Raw genomic sequence first — 18389 nt, 5'->3', positions numbered from 1 at the left:
TTTTACCCCTTTTGTGTCATACCCTGAAGGAGGCAACCTGCTTGCCGAAACCTCGGTTCAATAAAGTTTCTAGCATCGTGACTACGAGCTGTGTGGCCTCTTTTCTTTCTTTGACAAAGCATATGTTAAACATGAACAAACATGGAGGCCACAATAACAGACAGTCATACAAAATTAATTCCTACCCATTATTTAATGATGTGTAAAATCAAGAATAGTTTATAAATAAATACAATACGTTATCAATGGGTTTTTTTGTGACCAACTTTTTCATCTTTTATTTAAAAAAAAGTTATAAATGTTTTAATAATCATTTACAAATGTTTACAAAATGGCTTATCTATAATAGTAAACAACTTACTAATACCGTATACATTCTTTTAGCATTAGTTATAAATGTTTTAGCTTTAGCAAACATTTACGAATGTCAATGTTTAAAGATTCTTAAAAGGAGCATTCAGTGATTTGGGTGATTTGGAAAACCACCCAGTCCGCCCCGGTAACAAAATGTGCACATGCACACACTCTACAGTGGGGGGAAGTGCTACAGGCCAACAGCATGTGCCCCCACTCGATCATGATTGGAGGAAAGTCCCTCTCATCCTGATTGGATGAAGGCTTTGCCACCCGCCACCAAAACTGAAAGTAGGGTTTTTTGACCCCAGGGGCTCACTGGGGACAGGGAGGAACTCCTTATATGGTCAGCACACTCTATGGTAGGGAGGATTATCCAAAACAAAAAGAAAAAATAAGTGATATTTGAATGAAGTGAAATCACTGAATATACCTTTAAATGTTCTACAATGTTATCATACATTTTATAATGATTTACCTATGTATATAAATAGCTTATGAATCATTAGTTCTTTATCTACAAATAGCTTATAAATATTATATAACTTTAGTTAAATAATGTATTAATAAATACAAATGTATATAAATGGCTTATTCATGAATAGTTTACTACTTACTAATACCTTACTAATAATGTATAAATTATGTTTAAACAGTTATAAATGTTTAGGTAAACATTTACGGATGTCAACAAAGTCTGTTACTCATCTACAAACTGCTTATAAATGTTTATAAATGCTTTATAACAGGTTGTTATTGTAAAGTGTCACCGCCTTTGTTTACAAGAGGGTCCACCTTGTTCAATTCATCATAACATTTAAAGACATTTATCTCCAGTGTGGATACGCTGGTGTTTTTTCAGGTTACTCGACTGGCTGAAACTCATGTCACAATGTGTACAATGGAAAGGTTTTTCTCCTGTGTGGACACGCTGGTGTGTCTTCAGGGTTTGTGACAGGCTGAAACTCTTGTCACAATGTTCACACTGAAAGGGTTTGTCTCCATTGTGGACACGCTGGTGTGTCTTCAGATTTCCCGACAGACTGAAACTCTTGTCACAATGTTCACACTGAAAAGGTTTATCTCCAGAGTGGATACGCTGGTGTGTCCTCAGATTTCCTGACAGACTGAAACTCTTGTCACAATGTTCACACTGAAAAGGTTTTTCTCCCGTGTGGATACGCTGGTGCTTCTTAAAGTCACCTGACTGACTGAAACTCTTGTCACAATGTTTACAGTTAAAAGGTTTTTCTCCAGTGTGGATACGCTGATGTATGTTCAGGTGACTTGACTGACTGAAACTCTTGTCACAATGTTTACAGTGGAAAGGTTTTTCTCCAGTGTGCACACCTCCACTTGTCTCCCCCCAATCATCACTGTCTTCAGTGACTTCAGTGTCAGATTCAAGTTCAACTTCAACTTCAGAGCAGTCTTTAACGTGTGGAGGCTCCGGTTCCTCCTGGAGCAGACTGGGACTCCTCTGCTGTTCAGGAGAAACTTCCTCTTTACACACAACCATGTGCGGGATGTCTAGGAGTAGAAACATAACATGATGGTCAACACCATAGATATATATAAGAAAGCTAGATGGCTCACCCGCGCTCTGGCCAATGGAGAGCGACGTTGCTACATGGCGGCCATCTTACCTCGGGGCCACATAACATTGTGTCTATGGGGCATGTACTTTTAAATAACCACAACTTGCTCAATTTTCAACCGATTTTCAAACGTTTGGTTTGTTATAAACGTCAGACGTCCGCATACTTGTATGCTTTTATACGACGTTCATATAAAAAAACAAAATTAAGCAGATAAGCGTCCTGAATCATAGCCACGTTGACAACGTTTGTAATAAACCAACCCGTTTGTAAATCCGTCAAGATTTGAGCGAGTTATGACTGTTTTTGTTTGAGCTGCCATTGAACATACTGTACTGTAGCCCCGAAGTAAGATGGCCGCCGGGTGAACGACGTCAGAAACGCCGCCTTAAGCCATATAGACTTTATATATATCTATGGTCAACACTAGATTCATTGTGGAAAGGAGGGACACCCGCACACCGCCACTTGCTTGGTTCAGAGCATTTATTTAAAGGAGAATTGCATGCTAGAAGGCTTTCTTACCTTTCTTTGACGTCGTTACGTCCCCACCAAAGAGGTCCAGGTGTTGTTTTGTGCAAAAACTCCTTATTGGCTATTTCCCCTACCATAAGCCCTCAATGAATTGCATTGAATGGGGCTATGGGGTGTTATGCTAATTCGCTTATTTCCATCGAAATAAGTAGTAAAGTGTGCCGCTTGGGATATTATTTACATTATGAAGAGAGGATATATAAAAAAATAAATAAATTGAGCGATGGAAATAAGTGAATTAGCACAACACCCCATAGCCCCATTCAATTCCCATTCAATTCAATGCAATTCATTTAGGGCTTATGGTAGGGGGAATAGCCAATAATGAGCTTTTGCACAAAATAACACCTGGACGTAACAACTACAAAGAAAGGTAAGAAAGCCTTTTAGTATGGAATTCTCCTTTAAGGATAAGAAGCAACGTTTCAGTCTTGCGACCTTCCTCAGGCTTGAGACTCCATCCTGAGGAAGGTCGCTCTGAACCCAGCAAGTGGCGGTGTGCGGGTGTCCCTCCTTTCCACATTGTATATGCCTCGTCATCATCGCACCTGCTCCAAGTTGCCTGCCGGGTGTGCGGAAGTCATCTCTCTACAACACTAGATTCATAAAATGTAAATCTATTTTTCCATCTTCCATGTACTGTACATACCGTATATTACCAAATAGTAGCCCAGGCGGTTAATATGCAAAATCGATTCGGACCCGGGAACTTATAAGGAACCAGGCCGTTATTTGCAGTAGTCCGTTATTTATTTTTGCACCGGCCATTACTTGGTTACAGTTCCTGTCGAGCATGTTTTTTAGTGCAAAATTAAAAAAGGTATGATAAACATACATCTTTTTGATTTAATATTGAGAATAGGGGAGCTTATAGGCAGCTCCTGCTGCTTAATTGATTTGACCCAGATTCGTGCAAACAGACTGGCATGATGTCATTAGTTATTTGGTAGCACAGCCGTGTAAAATTCCAATATTGGCTATAAACATTTTAAAAGGCTGTCATATAGCCTACTCTTAATATATTCTTTCAAATGAGGTGTGGCCTTATAGATCAAAAATACATATTTTTTAATTAATTCATTTTCAACGCTGCTGGTTGTCGAACATCCCGTGCTTGCAGTTATGTTTAGGTTAGGGTTAGTAATTTCGGAACAATGGGGGGTCGGAACAATGATATGGCACCGGAGAGGGACGAGCCAAAACAGCATGTCACACGTAAGAACTTGCCTACGTCACCCCATAGGAATGCATTGAAAAAGGCTATTTTAGCCAATTTATATGTTCAGCACTGTTCAGCACTGCTGGCAGTCGGTGACTGTAGCATTTCCCCGGCTCATATCATCATGATCATCCTCACGTGAGGTGTATAATGATCATGATGCTCAGCTCTTGTGTTTCGAGTTGCAAGAGCTTAATTTCCATTTTCCAGCAATTCAATTTTGCGATCCCCCGAGGGGTCGCAACCCACGGGTTGAGAACCCCTGCTCTACACGATGGACATAGTTCTTCACTAAGGATGAAATAATTACGAGCAGATTTCAACATAGCATGTTTAGGCTACATGGACGATACATTATTCTTGTTGCCTCAAATAATCGTTAGGCTATATCACTTTTATGCACAATGTTGTACTGCCTGTTTTTTCTGTACATTTCCAACCACAGACCAACCATTATAAGTGGTGCGCAGTAGCAACAAGCAGCGCTGCGCAATGTATGGACAAGCCAAGAGCTGTGTTCACCTACGTGCAACATCAGGGAAATGGCTCCCTCTAGAGGCTATACTCTAGCTATGAGGGTGTTTTGTTTTGAACCTCAACCAGGCCGAAGTCTTTGATTTTTTCTAAAACTGGACATCTTTGGGGGTCTTTGATAGATATGCATCATTATTTTTAAAGGGAAATGTCCCTGCTTCTCCCCCTTTAACAAACTATTTTAAAATCGGTTGGAATTTCTGTTCTGAGATTGGGAGTTCCAGGTTCAAGCAGTCCTTCTCAAATGCCCCCATGCTACCAAAATATAACCAGGCATTTCTGGCTTTCATGGCTGGAGGTGGCTCTGTTTCGTGAGCTGTGTGACAGACAAACCATGTTCTAGATGCTTTGGCCTATAGAGCGTCGCAGTCCCGCCCCCTTTCATGACGACGCCGGGCCCAGGAAATGATTCCCAATGCATTTTTCCCATAGACATTTCAAAAAGTATTTATTTAAAGACGGTTACGCCGCGGACAAAGCCAACTCGAGTTGTGACAACTCATGACAACAAACACAATATTTTGGACCAAACAAAATAATTTCAAAGAAGAAAAACAACAAAAAAAGTGTTTCTTCTTTCTAATTATTTGTTTCGGCCCATAAAAAATGTCATGATTTGTCACGACAAGAGTTGGCTTTGTCCGCGGCGTAACCGTCTTTAAATAAATACTTTTTTAAATGTCTATGGGAAAAATGCATTGGGGAATCATTTCCTGGGCCTGGCGTCGTCATGAAAGGGGAATCATTTCCTGGGCCATGGTAGGGGGGCGGGACTGCGACGCTCTATTTCCACTCTGTAGAACAATGTGGTGCATGTTTTCTTTTTATTTTATTGCATAATCCATTCATTGATTAAATACTTTATTAGTGAAACAATGTACATAGCACACAGGTACGTACAGTAAAACATTTAGGGATAACGTCCTGGGGACTTGTTTCCATTGTGGTCCTACAATATCCGGATATTATAATTGTCATGATATGTTTTGCCAAGATGATCCTATAGTGAAAATACGTACCGAGTTGTGGGTGGTCTTCAGGTTCCTCCTGTTTAATAGAAATGTCTTCAGGTTCCTCCTGTTTAACAGAAACGTCCCTGGCTGAGTCTGGAGAGTTCATCTTCACCTGCAGTCTGGACTCCACACACTGGTCTGAAAGGAAGCATGTGAATAAGGACTTTAATAACTGGAGACCTACTGGAGAATATATTAATAACAATAATATTTGCAGAAGCCAGGTAACCTAAGACCTAAGCCCAACTCTCCAACATATGAACCAGGATCTTGGGAAGATAAAGAAATCGATATGTCTGCGTAAAGATCTTGCTTAATTTAAGATCACAAAATTAATCCGATCCCTAAGCTACGGATGAGCAGAGAGATGGACGCACTCCGAGCCCCCCACCACACGTATACAATGCCCTTTCTAAAACGGTTAGTGAAATTAAATGAAATTAAACGATTATTATATTTACCCAGGGTATCTGGGCTAAGCTCAATAACTTGTTTCCAGCCAGGCCCTGCTCATAGAACATTTCATCGTAGTGGTTCAATGCCTTGTTCAAGGGCACTTCAGCGGTGGTAATTTTAACGTGTCGGACCGCTGATTCGAACTGGCGACCTTCCGGTATCAAGACCGCTCCGCAATCCGTTCGGCCACCGCTGCCTAGTCCCAATACTTGATTCTGATTGGCTGGTTACCGTCACGTGACCGTTGTAAATTTCACCGATAATCCACACCTTCAATCACTTTGTATCATCCTGCAGCCTTGTAGCTGTACTGGGGAAGGGGAGCACTCGATTGCCTTACACACGCTGGCCGTGCGGGCGTGTAAGCACCGCCCACACTCATATGACTGTTAATATGTGGCTCCAGGCAGCCCCGTAGGGACATCAAGCACTATTCTCCCGTCACATAGCCTACTTGCCGAGCAAAACAAGGAAGTGTGTGGCTCGCTCTGGTGGCGCAAAGCGTAGCTACTTTTGTGAATTTAATAGTTTTATGAGGTTAATATTGTTATATGTTTGTAACATAACTACGCCTCCCAGCCATTGTAAAATACCTGGTAACCTGAGACCTCTCGTGGCTTATTGCTTTATTTTAGCCAGAAATTGTTTTCACCGGAAGGACAAATCTTGGGTTTTTTTCTTGGCAATATCGGTAGAGGGCACAGTGGAGTAACTAAAAGTATTTTTCTTCCAGTGAAAAAAGAAAGTCCTATTCTGGCCAAAAAGTGCATTTTACACGTGTGGTGGGGGGCTCAGAGTGCGTCCACCGTGGAAAGTAGGCTTTCAACACAAGCCGTCTTTGTATTGGTGAGTAGGTAAAACGTTCTTTATATTTTCGCTACAGTCGAGAGGCTGGTCTGCATTTATGTGAGCGCCGGAGGTCAACAGTGACATACCGGTAACTCTAAATGCAACGGCATTAGAGCTAGGCTCTGGTCCATATATCCTCTTCCTCTCCCCCCAACCCCCCCCCCCCCCCCCCCCCCCTTGTTTGTGCCGAATCTGGGTTGTACATCGTTCATTGCACTCCCTCTGGTGTTGTGGGTGTGGACTTTGTTAACATTAAGGAAGTATCTAGACAGGTACATGGGTATCTTGGTGGTGTATCGAATCTTGTAGACCAGACCCATTGCAAGATGCTGTACTCTGTTGTCGACCCTAAGCCATTCCAGCCTGTCGAAGTGGGCAGGGGTGAGGTGGGTTCGGGGGGCGAGGCCAAGTAGGAGCCTGACCAGTTTGTTTTGGGAAGTCTGGAGCCTAGTTTTAAGGGCCTTTGAGGTGCTGTGGTACCAGGAGGTGCATGCATAGTCAAAGAAACCTTGTACAAGGGCTCCTGTTAAGGTCTTCAAGGTGTTTTTGTTGACCAGGAGACCAGGAGATCCTGTAAAGGAATCTTGTTCTTTGGTTGACTTTTTTGATTACGTTGGTGGCCATTTTATCACCGGAAAGATTAGCCTCCAGGATGGAACCTAGGTAGGTAATTTCATCTTTACGTTTATCTTAACATTGTCACCCACTCTAACCAAGAAGCCATTTGCCTTGCTGAGATTACTAAATGCCAAAGAGAATGGATTCAGTTTTTCCCAGGTGTAAAGATAGTTTGTTATCAGCGAGGCAGGTGCAGATTCTACCGTAAACACGGTGTCAAAAGCCTTTTGGAGGTCCAGCATGACCATGTCGCAGTATTTGCCAGCATCCACCTCATGTTTGATGTGGTCGCTCAAATAGAGAAGGCATGTGTCAGTGGAGTGGGATGTTCTGAAGCCAGTTTGGAACTCGTACATTCATTTATTTGTGGCAAGATACTTTTCAACCTGTTCATAGACTATTTTTTCCATCACTTTCGAGATGGAGCTTAGAATAGAAATAGGGCGGTAGTTGCCGGGGTCTAATTTACTCCGTTTCTTGTGCAAGGGGGTTACTTTGGCCAGTTTGAAATCTTGGGGGACCTGTCCCTGTTTGATGGAGAGGTTTACTATGTGGGTGAAAATTGGAGCTATAGAGATGGCTGAGTCTCTGAGAAATGTGGAGGGAATAGTTGATTGCCTAGCTTCCAGAGCTCACGAGGATTGTTTGTTTTCCTCTGCTTTATCATTGATAAAGTTACTTTTAGCTGATTTAGTCATGGTAGTTACAATACAGGTTCCATCTCTCTCTCTCTCTCTCCTGTTTTCCTCTCTGCCCCCCCCCCCCCCCCCCCCTGCCTGTCTCTCCATTTCACTCCCACTCTCTGTCTGTCTGTCTGTCTGTCTCCACTGCAATACTAGCCTACATTAATATTAGTGGCATCAACAATTGTTGAGTTGGTTGCAAAGATGCAACCAAATACCAAACAATGTATATTACTGATGCTGCTATTGATTGATTGATTGAAGAATTTATTAACAGTTTGCAGAATTACAGTACATTTCAGCTAGTATTAACTACTGGTTGTTTATGATCACATAACAAACAAGCAGATATAAGAGTAAATGCGACTCATCATATGTTCCATCTTAAAATATGAATCAATTATAAAAGATAAATAGAGTTAAGACTAGCCCTGGTCCTGTGCTTACAGCGAGACTCTCTCACTGTCTGACGCCCTGCCGGACTACCACCCACTGCTCACTAGCAGCTTTTCCCACTGCGTGCGAGGGTTTACAATTCCACGAAAATAAACCAAACAACGTAACTACTCACCGACACAAAGCCTGCTAGACCTTGGTAAAAGTATATTCTCGAAGCTGGGAAGCGTCTCAGGTCCCCAGCTTCTCTCTAAAATGAACTATTTTAGTCATTAAATAAAATGAATCCAACCATGATCGGCGCAGGCAAAACCCGGAAATGCCGTAGTAGAAGAAATGACTCTGTCCGGTACATTGCTGTATTACAATGGCACAAAGGGCATTTTAGAGAGAAGCTGGGGACATGAGACGCTTCCCAGCTTCGAGAATAGACTTTTACCAAGGTCTAGCAGGCTTTGTGTCGGTGAGTAGTTATGTCGTTTTGTTTATTTTCGGGGAATTGTAAACCCTCGCACGCAGTGGGAAAAGCTGACAGTGAGCAGTGGATGAGAGTCCGGCAGGGCGTCAGTGAGAGAGACTCGCTGTAAGCACAGAGCTAAGTAAAGACACAACGTGAATCAGTTCACCATCTTACCTGCTGTGTTTCAGTGGTTGAGCTGCTAACAAACAAACGTCCTCCTGCTGCTTAACGAGCTGTTTTCAAAAGACACCTTTTAGTTTTACTGTTATTATTAAAGTGTCAACAGTCCGGCGAACACACTATAGGGTTGTGCACATGCGCACTAGCGCTGCTGCTGGAGCGTGCACGTACCATAAACGGTCGCTAGGGGGAGCCATGTTACAGCGAAATACTATGCCGCATATACATTAGCCTGGCTAATAAACCAGACTCAAATCACACTGTCGCGTAATCCGCCGGCAGGCAATTTATTTTTTTGCCAACGGATGATTCGGTCTGGCTTATTAGCCAGGCTACATACACCAGTGGTCTTCAACCAGTGGTCCTCCGTCCTTGAGGGAGTTCCAGGTGGTCCCCAGCTAAATGGTGGAGAGTTGGTAACCAAATGTTTTTCTAATAAGCGTCTTATTAGATATTTAACCCATATCTTCAACTCTTGAGTGTAAAATTAAACCAAATGGACCCATTTCATTTTACACTATCAAAAGTTAAACATCTGCATTACTTAATTTACAAGAAGTATAGACAATTAGAGAATGTAGAAGAATTGTTATTTTGATCAACGTGTCAGCTAAGTGTAAGTCTTGCTCGGCGGCCTGATGACAGGCAAGCAATGCGAATAGTGATGGGAGATTAATCGGCAAACACATCAGTATCGGCCGATTTTAGTTGTTTTTTAGCATTTAATTATATCGGATATCAATATCGGCCAAAATGTCTCATCGGCACATCCCTTATATACACATCCCATATATATATATATATATATATTATTTTTTATTTATTTGTATTGGAGTCCTTTGTCAGGCAAGCCCAAACATGGAGTCTATGCAGGAGATGTCAGAACAAGCCAGCTCCATATATGGAGCCTGGGCAGGGGCCCTGTCCAAAGCCCGGGCAGAGGCCTAGCTTTTGTGGCAGTTCTGGACAACCGTGGGTCTGACCGACTTAACAAACGGATTTGAGTGAAAATCAACCGATAATTACCAGTATGTTACTTATCAAGCTGATCTTATCGACCTACTGCATGTAGTCTGGGAGTCTACTCCATATACGGAGCCTGGGCAGGGGCCCGGTCCAGCGCCCGGGCATATAGGCCTTTAGTGGTGGTTCTTTTTTTTTCATGATTTGTTTTTGGCTTATGATAGTTACTTTTATTTAAGCAATATTACACGAGAGGGTGTGGTTTAACGTGATTATTGCCACGACAGTGATGCGGTCAGGAACGAGACGTAGTCACTGAAGTGGCATTAATCGCGTTAAACCCCACCCTCAAGTGTAATATTGCAATTATACAACAGTTATACACCTATACAGTTATACACCTATACCACCTAACGCGTGGAAGGAACACGTTATTCCAACCAGTTCCTTTCCCCTCCATCAGGCGCCCCGGCTGGCCAGGGGGAGGCAGTTTAGGATGTTTTTGAGAGGGTACCTACCCTAGGGGACACGGGGAGAACATGCAAACTCCACACAGAAAGGCCCTTTCGCCAACCCCGCCTCGGGTATGGGCACTGTGGACGTGGAGGAGGAAACACGCCGCCAGCACCCACTGGCCCCAGGACCTTCTAGCTGTGAGGCGACAGCACTACCAACTGTGCCACCGTGCAAAAAAACAAACATATTTTTTTAATGACAGAGGTAGTCACTACGACCACAAATGTCTCAAGAAACTAGCTAGCCTAGCCACCGAGTTTGCTGCGCTCTGGGAAAACAGAGCAGCTGAATTCTTTGTTTTGATTAGGTGTGGCGTGGTGCTCATTTGAACCATGGCTAGAACTTAGAAGGCTGTTTCAACAGGCTGCTTCCTCGAAATGACCTGTTGTATAATGATAGTTTTTGTGCCTTTATTGATAGTTACAGTGAAGATGGACAGGAAAGAGGGAGGGAGAGACAGGAGACGGGAGAGACATGCAGCAAAGGTCGTCATCATGAATAGGTCTCGAACACGCTGTCAGGCCAGAGCCTATAATATAACACATATGAATGAATTAATGAATTATTTTCCCTCTGAAGTGCCCATAGCACAGCGACATACTGAATTAATTCCATCAATAAGACATACAATCTGTCAATGTCTTGATGTAAAGGTTACAACTAAACACACTCTACAAACATTTGTCGTCTGACTCACACCATCACCGGAAATGACCCAAATGTTTTTAGAAAAAAATAGAATAAACTTAGACTAACAAATGGATAGAGTGAGTGAGTGTGTGTGTGTGTGTGTGTGAGATATGTGTCATCTTATTTTATAACATCTAATCGGATCATGTCACAATACAGTTTTCTGATATAAATCAATCAAGCAATCCATAAGGCCACCAAAGGTCACTGATCCTGGTGGAGACAATGATGACATTTCAGCCAAGAGTCCAGATGACAGCACCTGCAACACCATTGATAATCAATCAAGTGATGCAATGAAATTCAATATGGTAAATGGTAAATGGTGCATTTATATAGCGCCTTTATCCAAGGCGCTTTACATAGATTGTGCATTACATTCACCCATTCACACACACATTCATACACCGATTGCTGCGGAAGCCATGCAAGGTACCAACCAGCACATCGGGAGCAATTTGGGGTTCAGTGTCTTGCCCAAGGACACTTCGACATGTAGACAGGAGGAGCCGGGATTCGAACCGCCGACCCATGGATCATTGGACGACCTGCTCTACCTCTTGAGCCACAGTCGCCCCGGGTGTGCCTGTGCTGGGTGTGCCTTAAATGATGTTAGTTTCACAGATTGTGATTTAAAAAATATGCAGTAAATTGAAGATCAATTGCATTTAAGTATACTGTAAATGGTGTGAGCTGCATTTAACATTTTTAGACTATAGCCCAGACATGTTTTTTCTGTTGAATGATGCTTTCAAATCAAATCAAATCAAACTTTATTTGTATAGCACCTTTACAACAGCCAAAGCTGACCAAAGTGCTGAACAGAGTGAAAACAAGACAGTAGAGCATAGCAATACAAAACAACGAAAAGAGACAATAAAATAAAAAACAGAGCATACAATAGCACAGAGCTGGAAATCAATATACAGGTAAATCAGGTGCAAGGCCTTATGCAGCCGACACTTCCGCGTTCAGCTTGGGCCGCCGGAACGCTTCCGGTCGGGAGAAACTCATTCACTGTGAACGTACGGTCGTGATTTTGTAGGAATAAAGTTCAGTACTTTATACAACACTAATTCATTTGATAATGTGATGCCATAGTTTTTCATAGTTTGTATTATTTGTGTTGCGACGTTGACATGATGACATGAGTTAGAAACGTCTTAAATCTCTTGTTAAAAACGAGAGCTCTTCGTGTATTTCTCCGTTGTTGCCATGTCAGCTTGTTATAAGCGACTTGGGGCTTGGCTTCTTTTCATAGACCTGATTGCTTATTTCTCTCACACAATCTGGCAACACCGGTTGTTTACACTGCTGTGTAACAGCTGGAGACGAGAGGTAGTTTCTCCCGACCGGAAGCGTTCCGGCGGCCCAAGCTGAACGCGGAAGTGTCGGCTGCATAAGGCCTATTAAAGGCGAGGGAGAACAGATGAGTTTTGAGGAGGGATTTAAAAGCCCCAATTGACTCGGCAGATCTAATGTGGTGGGGCAACATGTTCCAGAGTTTGGGGCCCGCAGCCGCAAAAGCACGATGCTTTAGCTTAAAGTTGTGCTTAAAAGACAGTTTTGTGCAGCCATCACCCAGGAGGACATAAGGTGCTGCCACACGGTCAAAAGAGCTGCGCACGTTCTCGGCTGCGCGTAGCTTAAAGCTTGAGTTTTTAGACAGCTGGTGGATGGAAATTAAGCTCCACCTCCGCTGAATTCTTGCGCGACGGCCAGATTCCCGGAAACGCTCTCCTCCGCTCAAGTCTTCGGCGGAGGTGGAGCTTCTTTTCCATCCACCAGCTGTCTAAAAACTCAAGCTTTAAGCTGCGCGCAGTTTAAGAAGTGCGCAGCTTAAGAATGTTTTGCGCTATGGTGTGGAGACGGTGTATAGGTGCTGCCACACGGTCGAAAGAGCTGCGCACGTTCTCGGCTGCGCGTAGCTTAAAGCTTGAGTTTTTAGACAGCTGGTGGATGGAAATTAAGCTCCACCTCCGCTGAATTCTTGCGCGACGGCCAGATTCCCGGAAACGCTCTCCTCCGCTCAAGTCTTCCGCGGAGGTGGAGCTTCTTTTCCATCCACCAGCTGTCTAAAAACTCAGAATTTAAGCTGCGCGCAGCTTAAGAAGTGCGCAGCTTAAGAAAGTTTTGCGCTATGGTGTGGAGACGGTGATAGAATGGGTGCTGGGCGGCATCCTTCTGATTTACTGATGGATGCCGAGTCCAGAAACAGGAAACAGGAAAGATGAATAACATCTTTTGTACTGTGCTATGTCTGCTACGTGAACAGAGATGTCACAATGACACTACACTGAAGGACAACACTGTTAGAGTAAGGTTGTCCAACACTCACAATAACATATACACTGTCAAATGTTTGGGACGGCCCTCAAAATAAATGCATATTATTCATAACCAAAATTATGTTAGACACACTATATTTGGCCCACAATACTTTGATACTTGATGTAAACTATTCAGATATGTCTATAACCACATGCAAATAACGCATCAAACTGTCCACCACGATTAGGTTTGTATATCATTGCTGTTGGCCTGGGACCGTATCTCCATATTTAATCAGCTATTGTTGCTATTTTTGATTAAATTAGAACAATTTAGGATTGAAAGTAGTTAAGTGTGTCTGTGGGTTTCATGAAAAGTATTAAAGACTTAACTCCATTTAGGGATGTCAGGGGTTAACCAGCTAGTTAAGAAATATCCGAGTATGCTTATCAGCTTTACGGATAATTTCCATAATAATAAATGCCTTTATTTTAGATCGTTTTTAGTAATAGTACAACATAAACATTACAGAGACTGTAGTTGTCACTGTACAATTCTTTAAAACAGTTGTCATGTTGCACACATGCCTAAAATTGCTGTTGCGCCGACCAGCTTGTCACACTCCAGGCTGCATGAACAGCGCTCGGGCGCTGTTTTCTGCCCCCTCAATGTCCCAAAGTTCTCTGTTGTACTTCAATGGCTAGTTGGCTACAACGGTAGCTTTGCGGTAGTCAAAACTTAAGCGAGTGACAGCGAGATGAGATTAACACAACATGTCGACTGTATCAATGCAGATACCTACTTGGCATTATTAAATCCATTATTGGCCTGGAGAACGTTTACAGCCGCCGCCGCTTCCTCCTCCAGTCCTCCTCCTCCCCACACTGGCACGGCTTACGGCTATTGATGTTTGAGGGTTTTCTCGTCAGCGAAAAGTCAACAAACAGAACAAGGTGATATGCATGCTGATCTTCCTTAATAATAAAAAAAGGCTTAGCCCATGCGACCAGTGGCTTTATAGGTATAGGCTGCTCAGATCTGGACTGGACTTATTTATGTTTTGGACTAGAACCGACGGACCCCTGTACTGTAGACGCGCAGATGCATGCATGCAGATGCGATGCGTTGTTTATTGATGATTAAGCCTACAACAATTTAGTTATATTGTTAAATGTTGCTTTTTTGTTTGTCTTTTAAAAAGGAGCATAAATAAATGTATACAATTTGTCTACCAACTTTAATTATGTAGCCTATACATGCATATTACATTTGGGGTAGCCTATTCAAAAAAAAAGGGAAAAAAAATCAACAACCGTTAATTAACCGGATAATGCCATCGGCTACCCGGATGGAAAATTAACCGTTACCGACATCCCTAACTCCATTTGATCCATTGGAACACGTGTATCAATATCTCCATTTCCTGAAAAGTAAATGTTTTGGGCATAGAAGATAACCACAGTGACAATAAATTAGATGACCATATTGTGCTTAACTTTAATGACCAAGTCGATTTGTTTCCTATTTTATCATGAACATTAGTGAAATATATGTTGAGAAGTGGTGAAGTGGTCCTTTAACCCGGTAAGACCAGTGTTGGGCGCGTTACTTTAAAAAAGTAATTAGTTATAGTTACTAGTTACTTCTCCAAAAAAGTAACTGAGTTAGTAACTGAATTACTCTATTGTAAAAGTAACTAGTTACTAGGAAAAGTAACTATTTGCGTAAAAAAGTTGTAATATGTCTAAGAATTTGGATTGTTTTTGGGAGCAGGTTTCACAAGCCAGGTGCATAGAGTAGAACAGCATAGACAGGTACTTACAAGTTACAACTTACACATAAGACATAATAACCTTTTGCCATGAGGGAGAAATAAACTTCAACTTCAATATATGTATTGCACTTCAATATAATATTTATTGCACCTCAACAGTAAACCAGGTGTAATTGCCTACACCAGTGGCTCTCAAACCTTTTGGACCTCAAAAGTCCAACAACTTCAGACAAGACAACTGGTAGACAATACTGTAATTAAATACACAAACTGGCTCAGAACTGGACACACACACACACACACACACACACACACACACACACACACACACACACACACACACACACACACACACACACACACACACACACACACACACACACACACACACAAAATATAAGGTGCATTTATATAGTACACAACTGGTAGAGAACATAACAGTAAAACAATAGGTCTATAGTGCTTTTAACACTGAATTGTAAATTAAAGAAAACAAACCGTCTTACAACTTCAGACAACTGGTCTGTTAGATATACTGTAGCAGCCTACTTCAAGTAGTTTCTTTGAGCAAAAGTAAACAGTTTAACAATATAAAGTGCTTTTAAAACTAGCGTAAATTAAATAAATCAAACTGTCTCAGAACTTCAGACAACTAGTCTGGTAGATATACATACTGCAACCAGCCAACCCAGTGATCTAACCATCCTACTCATTAAACCAGTGATTGTACCTAAGAAGCAGAAGCTTTTCAAACTTCTGGTCAGAAAGCCTGTTCCTCTTTGGACTGAAGACCAGCTTTCCCAGGCTAAACAGTCGCTCTACGGGAGCACTGGACGGAGTGGCTGCATTGTATTTGAGTGAAATGTGCTTTATCAGTGGAAAGCTATTCAGAGTGTCCATCCCTTGTGCCCCTGATTTGAAATAATCCGCGATTTGGCATTCAACAGTAGAAGTGGTGGTGTCCTCCTCCTCCTCAAAGTCAAAGAACTCATCCTCTTTGGCTGAGTCAGTGCGGCGGTTGTGTGTGCTGGTACCTGGTAGCGGGACTTCATGTTGGACTTTCCGGCACTCTGCCACCAGACTTGCCTTGGCCTTGTCCTTCCTGTCCTGTGTCCGCAGCCAGCGTAATTTAAACCTGGGTAGGGTCACAGCAGCCAAGATGGCACTCTCGCTTTCCAGCACCACCGCAAATCTGGTTTTGATTGCCTGAAATGAAACATGATGCAAGTGACATTATTATACTGACTCTCACACACACACACACACACACACACACACACACACACACACACACACACACACACACACACACACACACACACACACACACACACACACACACACACACACACACACACACACACACACACACAATGAGCTAAAATATAAATATGATTTTGCTTTTTTCATAAAGTATGGATGTTTTAAATGTATTTAAAGATAGCAGTTCTTACCATGACAACTGCCTCTGGAAGGTTGATGAGGATTTGCAGGCCACTCTTCAAGTCCAGGGTCTTGGATATCAAGTTCTCCAGTGTGGGTAGGAGTGTGCCGTGGAAACAGTTATCTTCGCCCTGGAGAATGTCTAAGGCTTTTGTCAGTGGCTTCATGACCGCACAATACTCCCTGAGGATCAGATGCTCCCGTTCTGTGATTGCTTTCACCCCGAACTTGGAGGAGAGGGTGTTCAGCTCAGTCATAGGGATCTCGCAGATTCGAACTACGGCATCATAGAATGAGTTCCATCTGGTGGTGCAAGGAACAAGCAGCTTCTTTGCTATGACATTCTCAACATCCTCTGCAGCCACTGTGGAACGGCTAGCCTTGTTCCACAACCCTGTGCATTTTGCTGTTGCACTTCTGTAGGTAGCTTTCACTTCTGGTTTTGACTGTAGCCACTTTTCAACATCAGAACATGAAATCAGGTTTAACGTGTGCGATGCACATCTATGATGCGGTGGCAAGGTGATCACAAGTTCAACATCATCGCCGACATCATCAACATCAGCATCACCACTGTTTAAGACATCAGTAACATTCATAAAAGTCACCTCATCTTCATCATCGCCAGAGTCATCCTCTTCCTCAACTGGCTGGTAGACTTTAAAGGCTTTAACAAAATTAGAACCATTGTCCGTGACGGTAGCTGTTATTTTGTGGGAAATACCAAATGAGGAATGAATATTGTCTAGAGCGGTTGCAATGCTGTCATGGGTATGACGGCCCTTGAACCGTCTGCATGCTAGGGCTGCTTTCCTTCGTTCCAGACTGTGTGGATGTATCCAGTGCGCAGTTACGCCAAGATAACTTTTATTATGTGCAGTCCAAAGGTCTGCAGTAGTAGACACAAAGTCCAACTCGTCAAAACTCTGCTTGAGCTCTGCGTTCATTTTGACATACTCGGCGTCTAAGTATTTTGAGAACGTCTTTCTGTCTGGCGTACTGGCCCCCCCTCTCGTAGGTATTTTAGCTATGATGGCTCTGAAGGAGTCGGACTCAACTGTTGATATCGGCAACATGTTCTCAATTACATACCTGCCTATCATACGGTTTAGTTCAGTCTGTGTCACAAGTCTTTGTGGAGGACTAAAATCCAGCTTTTGCTGCTTGGACGGGGTGGCACTGTGTCCATCTGTGGCGGCGTCATCATCGCCGGTGTTAGTGTTGGCCACTAGTTTAGTGGAAGCATGTGTCAAGGAGAGATGCTTTTGCAAATTGGAGTTGCTTTGGACAGACGTGGACAAACGCTTACCCCCGGCACACAATGTGCACTTCACGTAAACATTCTTCCCTTTCCTTTCAATAAAGGTGAAGTATTGCTTGTACCGCCAGTGTGTGAAAGCCATTTTGTCGGATTGTTCGTCGTCGTGACTCGCCATCTCTTCTCTACTGTCTGGTTGTTGTTAAAGTTAGTTTGTGTGTATGCGCCGCGCTGGGTTTGTGTGTAAAAAATACCCATGAAGATACCAATACCAAGGATTCGTGCGTGAGGTCATGACTCATGTAGTCATGTCACATGATGTCACTGCTTAAACAGCGCCGAGTCCGTGTTACTTCCTGGTTGCGTAACAGCAAAAAGTAAGAGACATCACTGTCGTATCCTTGGTATTTTTTTCTAACCGTGTCATGTTTGCAGCAGCAGGAGGAGCAGCAGCAGCAGCCCCAGCGCACACACACACACACACACACACACACACACACACACAGAGTCACAGACACACACACTGTCAGCCGGCCCGTGGTAACAGAAAGCTTGGGGACGCTGCGGCTTGACATAGTAA

General features: G+C 42.9%; 1 long non-coding RNA gene across 1 annotated transcript; it reads right to left on the bottom strand.

Moving 5' to 3' along the window:
- Positions 1–384: 384 nt before the first annotated feature.
- On the bottom strand, positions 385–9012 carry LOC306943376. Its single transcript, XR_013792393.1, has 3 exons — positions 8889–9012; positions 5259–5390; positions 385–1884 (listed from the first exon to the last, which is right to left on the bottom strand). It is a non-coding gene; the product is annotated as an uncharacterized lncRNA (long non-coding RNA).
- Between the last annotated feature and the right edge of the window lie 9377 nt (positions 9013–18389).

The sequence above is a fragment of the Electrona antarctica genome, assembly GCF_951216825.1.
Source record: "Electrona antarctica genome assembly, chromosome: 19".
Taxonomy (NCBI): Eukaryota; Metazoa; Chordata; class Actinopteri; order Myctophiformes; family Myctophidae; genus Electrona; species Electrona antarctica.
The sequence above is the reverse complement of the archived record's forward strand: the minus strand, read 5'-3'. Positions and strand labels throughout refer to the sequence as shown.